The sequence below is a fragment of the Podarcis melisellensis genome (assembly GCF_964234715.1).
Source record: "Podarcis melisellensis genome assembly, chromosome: 5".
Classification (NCBI taxonomy): Eukaryota; Metazoa; Chordata; class Lepidosauria; order Squamata; family Lacertidae; genus Podarcis; species Podarcis melisellensis.
In genome coordinates this window covers 79809416-79827203 of record NC_138537.1, presented here as the reverse complement: position 1 = coordinate 79827203, position 17788 = coordinate 79809416, and the positions used below count along the sequence as shown (strand labels likewise).

At 42.7% G+C, this 17788-nt stretch overlaps 1 protein-coding gene and 1 long non-coding RNA gene across 7 annotated transcripts in view; one reads left to right on the top strand and one right to left on the bottom strand.

Annotated features, from left to right (window-relative positions):
* The window catches only part of LOC309371213, a 35697-nt gene extending 23754 nt beyond the window's left edge, over positions 1–11943 (bottom strand). For all 4 annotated transcript variants that reach the window (XR_014168919.1, XR_014168920.1, XR_014168921.1 and 1 more), the window contains exon 1: positions 11803–11943. This is a non-coding gene — a long non-coding RNA (uncharacterized lncRNA). The remainder of the gene's footprint in view (positions 1–11802) is intronic.
* Positions 1–17788, top strand: part of RET (ret proto-oncogene) — a 110014-nt gene that overhangs the window by 32665 nt on the left and 59561 nt on the right. Inside the window, exon 1 of one of the 3 annotated variants that reach the window (XM_081913501.1) lies at positions 12018–12099. The exons of 1 other annotated variant lie outside the window; for it this stretch is intronic. The gene's annotated coding sequence lies outside the window, so the exon portion shown is untranslated. Of the gene's footprint in view, positions 1–12017; positions 12100–17788 lie in introns of those variants that run through there. One more of the 3 variants, XM_081913500.1, reaches the window with a different exon arrangement.

Sequence of the window (17788 nt, the reverse complement as noted above, 5' to 3'; positions counted from 1 at the left end):
ATTTCTCGTAAGGCTTGGTTTCTAGACTCTTGATCGTCTTGGTCACCCTCTTTGTACACATTCCAGCTTGAAGATTCTTCTTCAAATCTGGTGTCCAGAACTGGACACAGTATATTCCCAGTGTGGTCTGACTAAGTCAGAATGGAGCAGTACTATGACTTTCCTTGACCTGGAGACTATACCTCTGTTGATGCAGCCTAGAATAGCATGATCTTTGTTTGCTGCTGCATTAAATTGTTGACTCATGTTAAGCTTGTGGTCTAGTAAGACTTCTAGATCATTTTCACAGGTACTACTGGCAGATGATCTAAGTGTAGAACCATACATTTGTCCCTATTGAAATTTCATTTTCTTGGTTTTGGCCCAGTTCTTCAATCTGGGAAGGTGGTACAACTGGCTTTTCCTATCTGGCATCTCTGAGGATACCGGGCATTGGAAGTGTGCACCTTTCATTTCCACAGTGTTGCAGCTAGAGCTAGATTGTGTGCAGGTCTTTGGGAGAGTTTGGGGACTGTTTCTGGCAATCTACATGTTTTGTGAACTACGTCTTTTGCATTCCGTACTTTAGCCAAATTTTGACCAGGCCAGGCAATGGGAAATAGCTGTGGGTCAGTGGTAGAGCACATACTAGCCATGCAGAGGATTCCAGGTTCAGCCCCTGGTATCTCCAGGTAGTCTTGGCAACATCTTAAGTTTTAAACCCTGAATGGCTATTAAATGTACCATTTGGAATAAGGCAGTTTCTTCAGTTCTGTGCTTTTGTTGCTGCTGCTGCTGCTGCTGCTGCCAATCTTCGTTGCACAAAGCTGCCCCATAACTTTCTACTAGTGAAACTGCAATGTGATGGCTGTTACCGAGTGTTCATATCTATCTATCTATCTATCATCTATCTGTCTATTTATCTGCCTATCTATCTATCTATCTATCTATCTATCTAATTTCCAACTAACTCAGTGGCTTTTAAAAAAAATAATTACTCCCATCATTTGGAACTTTGCCTTTTGTGCCTTCAGTGTAGCTCCCTAAAGCACATTTTTTCCAGCAAGCTTTAACTTTCTTAAGCAGGCCCTGCCCTGGGGGAGCGAGGAGTCTATTTCACAGTCTAATACATTTCGCCATTAAAGAGCTTCCTCTTTTAATTCCAGGATATTCCAGAAGGAAGCACTTAATTTGAACTGCATTGCAATGAGTAGAAAGCTAGCCTTCTGGCATCCAATGCTCCCTAATTATTTGCCCTGGGGAGAAGAGCGGATGGCAGCGGAAGTGGAAGCAGAGGCTCTGGAGAGAAAGGAAAGATGGGAATGCTCCAAATTAAATAAACCATACCGAGAAGGAATTGGAGGTACCACATTCTTCCTTTCCGGAGACTCCCTAAAACCTTCATTTATTTTGACTTACAGCTGAAAGGTTTCACTGTCACCTCTTCATTGTTCTGCAGTAGAACAACAAAAAGCTGTAACCATGTGGAACAAATATTGAGAAGCAAACTGTTTAAGCACATGGTACACTTTGTCGCATGCTTGGGTTTCCAATATTTCAGGTTTTTCTAAAGCGAGACACTTGATTCCTTCCTAACAAAGCCTGAGAAACCAGGAGAAGAGGGGATTGATTTTTTTTTTAATGTGGGAAAGATTGGGAGGGAAGTCCAGCCCTGCCTTACCTTCCTGCAATGCCTAAAACCTGAATAAAAGCATATCAACTAAAAGTTGGCAGTGATGGTAGGATAGGACTTGAATAGTTCCTGGAATGCCTTCTGCTCAGGGAATTGTACATGAGGTTCAGCATATAGGCCTAAAGACATCTAGGCAGGAGGTTTCAGAGATGCACCTAAAATGGTCCTATTTGAAGCACTCTCATATCACTTGAACAGTCATGGCCTCTGCCATAAAATCACAGGAACTGTAGCTTGTTAAGGGTGCAGAGAACTGTTAGGAGAGCCTGCACACAGTTCCCAGCACCCTTAACAAACTAGGTTTCCCAGGGTTCTTTGGGGGAAGCTGGTGTAAGAGTGCTTTAAATGTATGATGTTGAAGTGACCCGGTAAGAATATGGGAAGCTGCCTTACACTGAGATAGTCCTTTGGTTCCTCCAGATCAGTATGATCTTTGTTGGCTGGTGGTGGCTTTCCAGAATTTGGGACCAATCTAGGACCATTGAGCTGTGGACTGCCTCAAGCCCAACGTTGGATTAGTGCAAAAATGCAGGGTCTCAAAGGGGAGCTCCCAGAAACTTTGCTCCTTTTTTGCTGCTGTGCTGAGCAAAGCCAAGGTTTGGCTTAGGAGGTTATCTTAACCTGGACCCAGACGAACTGCTTTTCATTCCAGTTCATATATTCACTCCAGTTTTCCTAGTTCCTTATAGTTCTTCTCAACATTTCCATACACTGACTATCTGATACTTCTGAATGCCCAACATTATGAATGCCCTGTGCTGTGAGTCATCTTTATATTCCCCGTGGCATCCACATTTGGATCGTATTTCAATTTTTCTGGAAATACAAATATAGTTCTATTACATTACCTGATACACCGGCAGTTAATAAGCTAGTTGCCAGATATATTCGGAAAACAAGACGGGAATGGGCAGCAGGGACTAGGCGAGCAGAAAAGAGACCATAATCGTCCTTGAGTATTGCTAATCATGAGGTTCGTTTTGCATTATTACGGAATTCTAACTGTTGAGGAAACTCGCCCAGTGGCTTATTTGACAGGAAAAATGGTGATGAAGTGACTGTTCCTCAGTGTTTGCCAGATGCTGTAGTCAGGGGAAGAGAGAAAGCAAGAAAGAAAGAAATGAAAGGTGAGAAAGTGGCAGTGTCTTTGGTTGAGTCTGGTGATGCTCTTTCAGATAGAAGCATTTTTGGAGTGAGTTCAGTTTGAACACTCATCACTACATGTTTAATGGTTCTGTGCTTAGTCATGCAAAAGGCCTCATGGTATATTTTTCATTATCCACCTCTCCCAGATTTTTGGAAAGCTGTCATTGCATTTTGCAGTTATAAGCAGCAAAATCTGGTATCCTGAGCTGCCTTCCATCCTGTACACTTTCAAGTTTAGCAGCTTAATGGAGACCATTCCAAGTTGGCTTGTCTGCTGGGAAGCATTGTGTATCGTATAACTCCCATCATCCCCAACCCATTGACTATACTGACTAGCTCCCAACAACTAATATGTCATTCAGGGATTTGTGTTATTTTCATGGGCTTTTTCTATGTGCTTCATTTCAACCCCCCCCCCCCCCCGCAAAAGATCAATCATATAAATAAATAAATAAATAAATCTGGAGGGCTACAGATTTTCCAACCTTGTTGTAGTAGATCCTGGATCATGTTCCAAGATTGAACAGTAAATTCTCATGGAGAGCTAGCTAGGCTTATTAGCAATATAATGCTCCCATACAGCTGCTCATTTGCACAGGAAAGGTCATCAGTGGTGGGCAAACTCTTTTCGAGAAATTTGCCACCATCACTACCTCAGTAAGCTTCTAAGGAAACTCAGGATTCACTAGAACACAGTTGGAAAGATATTGCGATGTTGTGTGGTTTTCAGAAGGCAACCCCCCTCCGCCGCCCAAGATTCAGTAAAACTACTGATTTGCTCCAATTATGTTTTGGTATACTGGCTTTCCACAAAGGGTGGTTTTAACACAGCAAGAATGGACGCTTTTAGATCTCCTTCCATTTCATGCAAAGAGAACGGGAAAGCACACAAGTCCAAGGCTCTTGCTGGCTTGTTCGTGTAATAACAACCCATAGTTTGTTGTTACATCTGAACCTGGCCCAGAAAATCCTGCCCCTTTGAAAAACGTATAAATTCTGCGGAACTTTGGGGAAGGTGCTTGAAAAGTGCAAAATCGCATGCCTTGACAACCAACATTTTAAACTTTGCATGGCTCAAAAGCTTTCCTCTGACTCTTCTGTTGTTTGAGGAATAAAACTCTGTGTGTTCCTGTGTGGAAGGGGAAAGACTCAAAGCATAATACATGATCAAACCTCAATTTTGTTTAAAATCTGCTGTGTTCCCAAGAGCATTGCTCCCGGAGTTTGCACATTATCCTGTTACTTAGTTATGAGGGGCAACTTGCCTTGTGTGGCGACAGTTTGGGAAGAGGCATAAATAAGACACAGTTAATTGAAAGCAGATTCCCACTGTCTACCTCTAAAACCCACCCAGTCCATTAAAGCTCTCATGAATGAATCACTTTTGCAAAGAGAACTCTTTGCTCTTCTTCTGCCTCACTAAACTCTTACCTGGGGGAGGTCGAAGCTCTTGAATTTGGTGACATTGATTACTAGGGAATAAACAACACGTTAAAGTACAGTGTAGCGTTCAGAAGCCAGAAGGACACGGAGATTTAGCCCTTTGAACCTGCTTTGTTTCAATGAGTGGGTACGGTTGGTAATTGATACAGTGATAAGGAAAGGTCTTGACTGCATTACCTGGTGTCAGCTTCCGCTGCGCCCTGAACGGAGACCACAGACTGTATTTCATTTGAAGTGTGCTCATGCAAGAACAATAGATCACAGATTTAAGATGGGGCCTGGCTACTAAAGCAAGAGTGCCAGGTGGAGCAGCGCGAGAGGTAAATAGCCTTTTGTTTGCCTTTTAAGAAATAATAATCGGGGCAGCTGCTGCTGGAAAAGGATTATTTATAGCAATAGCAGGTTAGGCAAATCAAGGGCAAAACTTTGCACTGTTGTGTCTTTTAATTTCTGAGTTACATCTTTGGGAGGGAATATTACAAATACCACATAGACTTACCTTAAGCATCAGCAAGTCATTTTAAGAAGGGGATTAAAAAAAAAGCAGTAGCAGCATTTTGTCTGTAAGTTAAGCTGTTCCAGTTATCCATTGGTTTTGAGTTTGTGTGTGTGTGTTTGTGTTAAGATTCTGCAGTTCTCTTTTGCTTGGTTCATTCTCAAGTCAGCCTGGATAGCTCAGTTGGTTCGAGTGTGGTGCTGATAATGCCAAGGTTTCAGGTTTGATACCTGTACGTATGGGATGGCTGCATGTTCCTGCATGGCAGAGGGACTGGATGAGGTCCCTTCCAACATCACAATTCTTTGTTTCTACGTTTACAACATTAGGCCCATGTGCCACATTTTGATTACAGTGGATAGGGAAGGACTATAGCTCAGTCGTAGGGCACCAGTTTTGCATGCAGACGATTCCAGGTTCAATCCCTAGCTTTTTCTTCTTTGGCAATCACTCGTAGCCAAGTAAGATTGTCCTCCGTGAACACGGTCTTAACAGGGACTCTGTAAGTGACAGTGGAGGCAAAACTTTTGCATCATAGTAAAATCTACACTCCTTGAAAGTTGTTCAGACTGGCTAAGTGTGAGTCCATGTACAGAAAAACCCCAGCAGGGACAGATCTTACTCAACAATGGATTATTATGTCTCGTTAACAATAAGCTTGAAACAATAGTACTGAAAATCAAACATGAATGAAAGAACGTAGCATGGAGAGGAACAAGCTACCATACCTCTGAAATAATTGATCATCACGACAACTAGGTTAAAGGATGTGCTACAGTAGGCCTTCTTGATCAACATCAATAAAACATCTAAAAATAACTACACAGATATAGTCTAAGTTGATTAGCAGTAATTGCCCTGAGTCAGTGTAGTCACTGATGGGTGATGTCATGTGTAATATTCTCTTAAAGTGATTTTAGCAGACGTAGCCTTTTGAAGAGCTCTTATAGTCGGCATAAATATCTTCCTGGTTCCAAGCTGGATGCCAACAGTCAATGATATGTCTAAATATGACATAATACGGTATTAGATTATATCTTTGTGCTTTTCTTGTTATATGTTGCCAAAGAAAAATGACAGCATCTGTCTTTTTAATGCAAAAAGGGAGCCATTAAAATCTTTGAGAAGCAGAACATGGTAGCAGGGAAATCATGTAAGAACAATGAAGGTGAGCTTTCAAATATTTATCTAGGATCTGCAAACCTCTCGGTCACAACATAAGCATTTGACTTTTCCGCCAAGTCTGGAGATAATAACAGTGGAGAGGTTCTTATCCTATGCTCATAAATTGAGGCAGAACTTATGTACATGTATAGACGAGGGGGCATAGTTGGCTTGTTCCCTAAAAAGGTCTGGGCCTGACTCAGTATGTGTTTGGTTAAAATGTAGTAGTAGTAGTAGTAGTAATAATAGTAATAATAATAATAATAATAATAGATGCATTATAGGACTCCCCCCAATATATATATATATATATATAAAACCTATTGCATTGCTATGAGGAACAAAAGGTACCCCTCTTCAGACTGGACCAATAGTATTTTTCTCAGTCCTGGTCAATCCAGAAGCCTCCTACTGCTTGCCAAATGCAGGAACTAATGTTGGGCACCTACCTGCATTCTATGCCTGAAAAAGATTCTGAGGCCAGCATGATAGCTCAGTTGGTTAGAGCATGCTGCTGATAACCCCAAGGTTGCAGGTTTGATCCCCGTATGGGACAGCTGCATATTCCTGCATTGCAGGGGCTTGGACAGATGATCCTCAGGATCTCTTCCAACTCTACAATTCAACCTTGTATGCTGGCCTGCCACTTCCTTCAGTACATCACAGATACCACACTGGACTTGAGGTTGGGGAAGAGCTGCTAGCAGCTGTTGTCCCTCTTATTAATAGACAGAGGCCAGGGACCCCTACTTCCTTGTGGTCATAGTGAGCATGGGGAACCATTCCCATCCTCAACACAATAGCAATGCCAGGATCATACAAGCTGCCCACATTAAGTGAAAAGTACAATTTTGTGTTTACAATCTCTTAGCAGTTGAATAAGTATGTAATTTAACTCTGGCTCTAGTTTTTCAAATGTCTTTTCCAAGTCCTGATTCATTAGCTTTGCACTTCACCTCCCTTCTCCAGTTATCAGTCTTTCCTTCTACAAGGGCATTATGAACCCAAAGTTGCACATTTGATTTGGAGGCAGCATCCTCCAGCAAAAGCAACTTTTAAAGAAATAAAATGGAGTGGGAAATGAATGAATGGATGGAGGGATGTATGCATGAATGCCTGTTAGTTGGAAATACCTTTTTTCTTTTTCTCTTCCGTTCCTTATCACAGATATCTTCCAGAAGGCAAAGAACCTCACCCCCCAAGAAAAGTCCCCTTAACTGTCAATCCAATCAATTGGGATTTGTCCCCCCCCCCGTCAATAATTAACAAAAGCTTTAAATCAATTCAGCTTTGCAGTACTAGTTGTAATACTTAATGTTTAACAAGGAACTGTAATCCTCTTTCACAACTGAAGCATTTGGCTTTGTAGAATGTAAAAATGATGACTGGATAAGTTAAACAATGGCCAGGATCCAACCTACTCTCTCCAGTGTTTTGAGTGGAAAGTGTTTCCATTCAAGTGGAAGGGGTTTTATTTCCTGCTGGTGAGAGTCCATTGGGCATCACAGGATGTTGCTTCAGAAGCGTTGTGGGTGGGGGTGCCTTTGTGGGGCAGCAGAGGATGCTGTTGGAAGGGGGAGCTGAAAGGAGATTATCATTCATGGCACTTTAGACCCCACCCATAGCTTGCTTGCGGTTTCACAAGAAAACAGAGCAGGAGCCATATTTAGTTGGTGTGCTATGTCTCAATGTCAGGGTAATATGAGCCATGGCTCATTGAGGCTCAACCCAAAGCCAGCATTCAGGGAGAAGGATCAGTCGTCTCATAAGAAGAGGATATTTAAGAAAATGGGCAAAGGGCCTTCCAGTGCTGGTTGGCAACACTAAACTAAGCTGACACAGAGAGGGCCGCCCCCTGGAATGGTTGTAACAGTCATGGTGGATGCAGGCAGGTCCCCTTTCTTCCTAGTGCCATTTGTCACTTCCGATTACTGAGAAATGTGGGGGGGGGGGATAAGGCTGGGCCCATCACCTCCTGGCAAATAGAAGGGGAAGAAATGGAGGCAGTGAGAGATTTTACTTTCTTGGGCTCCATGATCACTGCAGATGGTGACAGCAGTCACGAAATTAAAAGACGCCTGCTCCTTGGGAGAAAGGCGATGGCAAACCTAGACAGCATCTTAAAAAGCAGAGACATCACCTTGCCAACAAAGGTCCGTATAGTGAAAGCTATGGTTTTCCCAGTAGTGATGTATGGAAGTGAGAGCTGGACCATAAAGAAGGCTGATCGCCAAAGAATTGATGCTTTTGAATTATGGTGCTGGAGGAGACTCTTGAGAGTCCCATGGACTGCAAGAAGATCAAACGTATCCATTCTTAAGGAAATCAGCCCTGAGTGCTCACTGGAAGGACAGATCCTGAAGCTGAGGCTCCAATACTTTGGCCACCTCATGAGAAGAGAAGACTCCCTGGGAAAGACCCTGATGTTGGGAAAGATGGAGGGCACAAGGGGAAGGGGACAACAGAGGATGAGATGGTTGGACAGTGTTCTCGAAGATACAAACATGAGTTTGACCAAACTGCAGGAGGCAGTGGAAGACAGGAGTGCCTGGCATGCTCTGGTCCATGGGGTCACGAAGAGTCGGACACAACTAAATGGCTAAACAACAACAACAATAAAAGGCAGTGGAGAGTTTGGTGTGGACCCAATGTCAGGAGCTTTGGATTGGCTCTGCCACTGCGCATGCACCGAGCTCCCTGCTTCCTTCTGTGTCCCAAGTAAGGATGCAGGCAGGAGGGAGCTGGCTGAGGGCAGAATGAAGTTGTTGGGGCAGTGCCCCATTGGTCTCCATTGACTAGCTTCCCCTTGTACCTTCTCAGCACTGAGTAATCAAAACCAGCCGATAGGCATCCAGGAGAGGAAGAGAAAGGCTTTCAAGTCAACGAATGTGTCTTATTGGTATGCTTGAATTCCTACACCTCTTAAATTAGAAATGAAATCCTTCAGGGTAGTCAAAAATAACTGGCAATTGCCAGATAGCCATTTAAAAGTAACCATGTGCACATGCAACCTTGTGGGGGAGTCATTTCTCCCTACCATCCTGTTACTTCTCCATTTCTCCCAGATTATTGAGCCTTGGTAACAATGGTAGTTTTACCATGTGGTTAGAGGTTACAGGCAGCCATCTATCTCGCCATGTGGATACAATTACCATATGCTAAGCTTTAAAGTGAAGACTACTTGGCCTGCAAGCATTTATTTTTATAGCCAAGGTAAAAAAAAATTTTTTTTTGAGGATGGAGGCTTTGAGCAATTTTACTTTGGGATTTTCTCCAATAATGAAGCCTCTGTGGAGAAAAGGAAGTCCAGCAAGTTCATTCTCTATCTCTGAATATAGCTTCTCCATCTCTGGTGACACCATAATTAGAAACTGTACATCCTTCCTACATATCTGAAGCATTTTTCTCCCCACTGTGTCAGCATTATATTTTAGCGTTGTGGTCAAGAGCTAAGGCCATAAAGGTATTTTTAAACTAAAGTTCCTTTAAGCTAGTAAGTTCAGAAACTCTCTTGACTTGTGGCATTCTTCTAAAAGTCAGTTTTCCTTTTGGAACGCCATCCCCACTGAGATTTTTTTTAAAATGAGTGAGAGTCGCCTGGGATATCCCCTATCCATTGTCAGGTTCCAACTCCCCTCTGTTGAGACTTACTTTTTACAATCAAGTGGTCTTTTAAGTTTTATGAGCTAAATAAATGAACTAGAAGAGAAGCCATGGGAAAATACTAAAATAATATTTAGTGATGGGGGATTGGAGATTGGAAATTGAATTTCATGGTTCTAAAACCCCCGAGCCTGTTTCAATCCAAGTCCATAATGACCTGAACTTTGTTCCTCCCCCTCCCCAGCTTCCCCGTCTGTGAGCGTCCCTATTACCCACTTTTTCTAACTTAAACAAGCAAAATGGGTATCAGGCCGGATTTGAGGAGCTACAGGGGTACCTCCGGTTACAGACGCTTCAGGTTACAGACTCTGCTAACCCAGAAATAGTACCTCAGGTTAAGAACTTTGCTTCAGAATGAGAACAGAAATCGTGCGGTGGTGGCGCAGCGGGAGGCCCCATTAGCTAAAGTGGCATCTCAGGTTAAGAACAGTTTCAGGTTAAGAATGGACCTCCGGAACGAATTAAGTTCTTAACCCAAGGTACCACTGTATAAAGATCAGAATTGAGTTCTGGGTGCTGCCACAACTATAAGCAACAGCATCTACTGGACAGTGGGAAACATAGAAGCAGGGCTGGGCGCTATCTGATTTTCAACACCATGATGTACACCAGCTAAATATAACAATATATCACCATATATTGGCAGCAGCGTAGGGCCTTGACAAGGCTCCCTGCAGTGGTGGAGGGCCTTAAAATGTAAGGAAGAAGTATATTTAATAAAAAATATAAAGTAAACTTCCATATAATATATTTATTATTTAAGAGTAGTTTAAGTGATTTACTAGTCAAGTTGCATCTGCTTTCCCACTCAGAGGTCCCACATAGAGGTTCAATCTATGCATGCATAAGCCCCACTGAGTTCAACTAAACTTACTTTTACTTTCCTGGGAGTAAGTCTCGATGATTTCAGTAGGGATTGCTTGTGAGTAGACATGTGTTTGCTTGCACTGCTTACCGACAAATCCCCTCCCCATCATTCTTACATAGTACCCAACCTCCCATTTCAGCTAAGCATTCTCTCCATTCAGTCCTCAACAGACCCCCCCTGCAAAAACCCCCATACCATCAATCTCTCCCTTTTTAAAATCTCTCCTTTTTATAAGGGAGGGAAGGAGGGCAAGCAAGCAAAGACTTAATCTCCTTTAAATAAATTTTAGAAACCTTCATTTTTAATATGGAGGAAAACTATTTAGGGGGAACCACCAGAAAACAAAAATAAAAACTCTTCCCACCCTTTTTTTTTCAGGGGTGGGGGTCAGTGTGAGGAAAGAAGTGTTTTCCAGTTCTTTGTTTACATTCTCCGTTTATGTTGCCCCTGGATCTTTAATTGTCTAGCCATGGGGGGTCCCTCCTGGATTGTTAGCAGGCTCTGCATAATTAGCTGAGTTCTAAGTGGAAAGATACAGGTGAAGCTGGAAGAGTTTGCTGGTTTGTGTGAGAGCTTATCCTTATTTCTTATTGGTTAGGAGGGAGAGAGCAAACAAAGCCGCAAAGCATCAGTTCCCCAGCTTCCCTCTGGGAAGCTGTTAAGTCTCCACGTTTTATTCACCAGTATACAGTGGTACCTTGGTTCTCAAACTTAATCCGTTCCGGAAATCCGTTCCAAAACCAAAGCGTTCCAAAACCAAGGTGTGCTTTCCCATAGAAAGTAATGAAAAACAGATTAATCTGTTCCAGACTTTTAAAAACAACCCCTAAAACAACGACTTAACATGATTTTTTCTATCTAATGAGACCATTGATACATAAAATGAACGTACTGTACTATAAAATAAATAAGACAGTATTGTAGATGATTCAGATTTTTTTTTTTCTTACCTGCACTGATGATAGTCATTGTTTGGATGGGGGGCTTTTATCCATTTCCGCAGTCACACAATCAATCAATCAGTAGCTGAACTGGGTTCCACACAGTCACAAAAACAAATAAACCGGAAAAGCCTCAGAAGCACAAAATCAACTGCAAAAACAAAAGTGCCAAACTTAATCTGTTCTGGAAGTCTGTATGATTTCCGAAATGTTCGAAAACCAAGGCTTCTGATTGGCGCAGGTGCCCCGGAAACAATAGCCGACAGCCGCATCAGACGTTTGGCTCCTGAAAAAGTTTGAAAACTGGAACACTTACCAGAACGTTTCCAGCATTTGGGAACCAAGGTGTTTGAGAACCATGGTACCACTGTATTGCCTTGTTGAAACACTTAATACGATGTTTTAATACCTGGCATTCAACGATTTATCACACAGCCTTAGATCGGAGCCACATTTTCTTGGGACTGTGATGATCTGGATGTGCTGGCATGCGCTTGCTTCAGCACCCATTGACTTGGGGAAGCAGTGTATAATGCCTTGAGCATTTCCACCATCTGTTTCCATGGAATGTTTGTGCCACTGTCCATCTCTTTGTGATGTCAACTAATGTTGCAACAAGTATGTGTGGCAATTGCCTCAAGTCAGCCTTCCAGCTCATTGCCTTAGTAAGGTGAATTTGGATAAAAGAGGAAGGGCTGGCTTGGAGGTTAGTAGCAAAGAGATCTCTAGGCCCCATAATGCTCTAGCCTTCTGATAACATCGTCAGGAATGATAGGACTGGGCAGGAAATATGTGGAGAAAGCCTTGTCTCCCACTGTCCTGCCTTGTCTGTGGTTGGATTAGAGGGTGATTTAAATACAGTGGTACCTCAGGTTAAGAACTTAATTCATTCTGCAGGTCTGTTCTTAACCTGAAACTGTTCTTAACCTTAGGTACCACTTTAGCTATTGGGGCCTCCCGCTGCCACCACACCACTGGCCCGTGATTTCTGTTCTCATCCTGAGGTGAAGTTCTTAACCTGAGGTACTACTTCTGGGTTAGCGGAGTCTGTAACCTGAAGCATCTGTAGCCCGAGGTACCACTGTATATGTGTCCCATGTCTGGGTCAGCATTTGAAATTCTCCAGGCGCCAGGTGTAAAATGGCTATCGGCCACTTGAGACCAAGTGAAGATGCCCAGGTGCCAGGATGGTGCCCGACGTCTCCACCACCTGGAGGTGCATGCCTGGGGATCCTTGGATCATTCCTGATTTCATATACTAGCAACACATTTTGTAGAATTCTATCCGTTATATTTTATCAGCACAATCAGAATGAATTTGAGGAACCAAAAAGTCGTATTGAAAAAATGCGACTTTTGAGCTGTCTGGCCCCTAAATGGCAACTAGACATTCCGTTTGGGTGACTGTAACCCTGGTTTAAAGAGCCACTTGGTGCCTAGTTATATATCTGAGTTTCTAACACTGGTTTCGGTTGCCGTGTGGCAACCCCAGTTCCCTTTGGAGCCATGTGGGGGACCTTCTGAGTGTTTGTCCTTATCGTGCTATTGCTGTAGAAGTGCTAAGCTTTAGATCAGCAGCTTGGAACAGTGATCAGTATGACAGCCACTTCATTTGAATGCCTTCCTGACAGGAGATAGACTTTCTTAATTGTTATAAGTGCCAATACAGTTGAGAGTCTGTTGGTATTCATCCAACTTCCATGTGAGTGTTGGCTGTGTCCTAGACTAAGCTTGAGTTCCTACCCACTTTTCAAGGTCTTCAGGTTACCAGTAAATTATATCTATACACTTGGCAATTTCTTTGCAAAATCCTGCAACTAATTGAAATGCCCTATATCAAACAGCAGACCATCAAAATAATTGCAGAAAAAATGGGGGGGGGGAAGGCTTCAATTTAAACTTTGAGGACAAAAGCCTTGATGCAGGGGAAATCAGACAAGGTCCCTCCCCCGCCCCTGCTTATATGGAAGCTTGCCAAAGGTTGCATTTATGTTCATTGAAACTTGAATTCCAAAAACCAGCACTTAAATGCTAATAGGAACAGGGTTTAGAAGCTCAAACTGCCCTTCCCTCCCCCCCCTCTCTCATACACACACACACCACAAATGTAAGTTAATTCCCCACTCCCAAATCTTGAAAGTTGGCATGTGTGTTTCTAGTTCGCTGGCTTTTCTTTACAGCACAAGGGAGAGAGGAACCTTCCCCTTACTCCTTCCAGTATGTCAGTAGGCAAAGCAGCTACAAATAATTTGTGGGAAAGTACTGTTTGTCTTTTTTTTGTTGGAATTTCAAATAGGGCTAAGCTGAAATGGCTTATGTTTTAATTTGACTTCCTTTTCCAGTAATTCTTCAACACACGCTGCTAAAACAATTCAACCATGTTTTGAATGGCATTAATGCTAGAGAACATTCAAGTCACTGTATACACCTTGGGGCTCCTTGGATCAACCGGATATCCAAGGTACAGTCATACCTTGGTTTGCTAATGTGATCTGTGTGGGAGGCACATTTGCAACCTGCAGCGCTGTGTCTGCGCATGCATGTGATGCAATTCGGCTCTTCTGCTCATGTGCATGATGCCATTTTGCCCAGACTTACAAGAAACATTAATAATATGAAATTTTCAAGAATCATATACTTTCTAGAGTTGGAAGGGACCACGTGGGTCAACTAGTCCAGTCTGCAGCAGTGCAGGAATCTTTTGCCCAATGTGGGGCTTGAACCCATGACCTTAAGAGTCTCATGCACTGCCAACTGAGCTATGTGTTTCAGTGAGGCACAAAAACAGTATTTCGGGTGGGCCCTTAAAGGGCAATTGGAATGCTGCTTCTTTTCTGTGCAAACTGTACTCTGTGAGCAGTCATCCTGTTGCTCAAGTGCTGCTGCTGCTGCTGCTGATACAAGAGCATTCAAGTTGCTCCCTAGAGAGCCTGCACTATGGATGTCACCCTTTTGGGTGTTTCTGCATCTGACTGTGTCACCTTATTTTAGACACTGAGAGAAGCAGCAGGAAAGTTGCTAACGGGGAAGGCACAAAACTGTTTTGGCAAAAAAGGGAGTTTTCTAGTGTCTTCTCTTTGGCAAGCAGTTATTTGGTACTTGAAGTACAGATTGTGAGACAAAAGTAGAATGTTGCAAATATTTGGATGAGCCTTTACTGTAGATCAGGATGTGGCCTTGATGATCTTCACCTCTTCCTTTCCCCCAAGGGGAGCAATCACTGTGATACAAGTAGCATATTTGTGTTACACTTTGGAAACCTTGGATAGTCCCTGTTTTGACCTTGGAAGACCCATTGTGACAAACATTGAGAACAGGGTGCTCTCCTGTACCAGTTAGATTTTGTTCTGTATAACAGCTGGAAAGGATAAGGAGTTTGTACATGCGACTGGGGCTGGGGGTGAGGGAGAGATTGAATTCAGTTTGCATTAAAAATCGAACCTACCTAATTTGCACTGCTCAGGACAGTGGGAGAACTAAAACACAGCTGTCCTTCAAAATGTGTACACCTCTAAATCTCGTTGTGATACAGTTCTCAAACCAAACGTTTACAAAAATGTATATATTAGTGGAAACATGCATTACATTAGGGAAAACCACATGCAAAAATGTGTTTATTATGAGGTAGTCACACTAAAATGCTGATGACTTTTCATATTACACACACACACATTTATACACATGCAGTGCAGATGAGGTGCCCACATATATGTGTGCTCAATATAACAAATGGAGAGGGTCACAAATCATACTTTTCCCATGCCCTCCCAAGTATATATACATGCCAGACCTTAGGGTAGATTCAGATTAGGGATGTTTGAAGAATATGAACTTTGGGAATTCTATTGCAAAGTGACTTGATTCACGCTTCCTGGACTAATGTGCAGGTTGGAACTTAATTATTTGCTGGTGTTCCCAAATATTGGAACATTTTTAAATAAAAAAAAAACGACAAAGGGAACCTTGTCTTTGCATACTGTTTTTAAACTATTTTTGGCTCAGAAGAATAATTTCTAAGTGCATTTTAAACCTATTTTGATACATTTCCTTTACTCAATAACAATTTCAGTTTAATGCAGAAATGCCATGGAATAGATTTATAGGTATGCAAATGCAAAAACAACAAAAAATATACTGATTTGCTGACCCCAAACACAGATAAGCAAGATTTGCCCCTAAGAAATGCAACTTATCACATGGAACCCCAAGCTTGAAACACTATCTTGAAACGCGTTCAGTAGCCCAGATTGCACATAACAACCTTGTGAGGCATATCTGTTTCACTGGTGGTTCAGAAGGCTCAGTTATTGGTTGGTATGGTTGCCAGAGTTCTTTGTGCTGCAGTGTGTCTTCACAGTTAGCTCAAAGGAAAGTACAAAATAAAAAAAAAGGAAGAGGTGAGAGAAATGAGCATGAAGGGACAGGACAGGTGCTAGTATTTTGTGGACATAACAAGGGCTGCTGAACACTGATTTACTAAGTTTCCCTCTACATGATTAGCAGATGGAATTGAGTTTCCACTTTGTTTTCCACATATATTATCCATGCGGGAGAACTAAGGGACTCTGTTAAAGTTATCATATAGTAAACACTGTTTGTTGCTTCTCTTCGAAAAATGCTTCCTGGTTGGTCTGGGGGATCAGTTTGCCTTTTTTTTTTTACAGAAATACTTGAATTGTAACTATTTATTACTTTGTAAAAATCTCTATATAAAACAGCTTCTAATATATAAAACAGAACACAATCAAAATAAAAACAGGATACTGTTGTTTGTTTCCTGTTCTTGCATTTGTGTCACACCTGCTCACAGTGCTACAGCATCAGGCGCTCACAGATCGTATATCATTAACTCATGTAAATGTTATTAACAAGACTTGAGTCAATACTGCTGCGCATTGTAGAAGCGATTACTCTGTCAGCTTAGGGCAGATCCACACCTCGTATTTAAGAGCACATCCAGTTGAACATTTTAAACTTCTGATTTCCCCCCGAAGAACCCTGGGAACTGTGGCTTGCGAAGGGTACTGTGAATCATAGCTCCGTGAGTGGGAAACTGCAGTTCCCAAGATTCTGTGGGAGACGCCATGTGCTTTCAGTGTGCTTTAAATGTATGGTGTGGTTTTGCATTTAGTCCTCCACAGAAAGGGTTGCTTCGTTTGTTTGTTTTTTGGTAGATCAGAATATTTTAAAGACTATTAAAAGGCATTGGTGATTCACATTAAGTTTCTTTATGCACTCAAGGGCACTTCTAAATTCTGGAAGGATGCAAAATTCAGTGGTGGATTTCAGGGCCCAATGGGGATGGGACCTTCTGAGGTATGGGAGGCAGAGGCTCGCAGGACATGGGGGAGCTTCATTTGCACTGTGCAGTCCATAGCAGTCTCATTGGTCTCTGTAGAGGCCCTGGTGTTTGACCTAGTTGGCCTAGAGGTCTATGCCCTTTTCTCATGGTACTCACTCAGAAAGATAAACAGAACTATGAAGGGAATTTCATAGAATAGTAGAGTTGGAAGGGATCCTGAGGGTCATCTGTCCAACCCCCTGCAATGCAGGAGTATGCAAGTGTCCCATATGGGGATCGAACCTGCAACCTTGGTGTTATCAGCACCCGCTCTACACAACTGAGCTATCCAAGTACTGTACATCTTTAGGCCAACACCCTGAGGTAGTACAGTCCATTCCAGCCCCTCATCTTTTGAGAGATAACATACCAAAGGAGACAACCTTTTCTCTACATAGACCAGCGGTTCTCAACCTGTGGGTCCCCAGATGTTGTTGGACTACAACTCCCATCATCCCTGAGCTCTGGCCTTGCTAGCTAGGGGTGATGGGAGTTGTAGTTCAACAACATCTGGGGACCCACAGGTTGAGAAAGTCTGACATAGACTCTCCAATATGCTTTAGGGTTTAGGGTTCTTAATCATCTGGGAAACCTCTCTAAATCAACCTGTGAGGGCTGCAAGGAGTAAAACCATCTCCAGGGTTGAGGCTGAATGCACAGCCCCATTGAATCTGCGTTGCCCTTTCACATGAGTAACATGCAAAGAGGGCTCTTGTGCAACCCGGTGGCAACTGAGTATTCAGCAAGGTTGTTAGGTATCCCATTTGAAATGGAATTTGCTGGGTCTACAAATCATGCCAAGTGATTCATTTCCCCACAAATCACCAAGTTTTCAAACCTATCCATTCTTAAGGAAATCAGCCCTGAGTGCTCACTGGAAGGACAGATCGTGAAGCTGAGGCTCCAATACTTTGGTCACCTCCTGAGAAGAGAAGACTCCCTGGAAAAGACCCTGATGTTGGGAAAGATGGAGGGCAGAAGGAGAAGCGGACAACAGAGGACGAGATGGTTGGATAGTGTTCTTGAAGCATGAGTTTGACCAAACTGCAGGAGG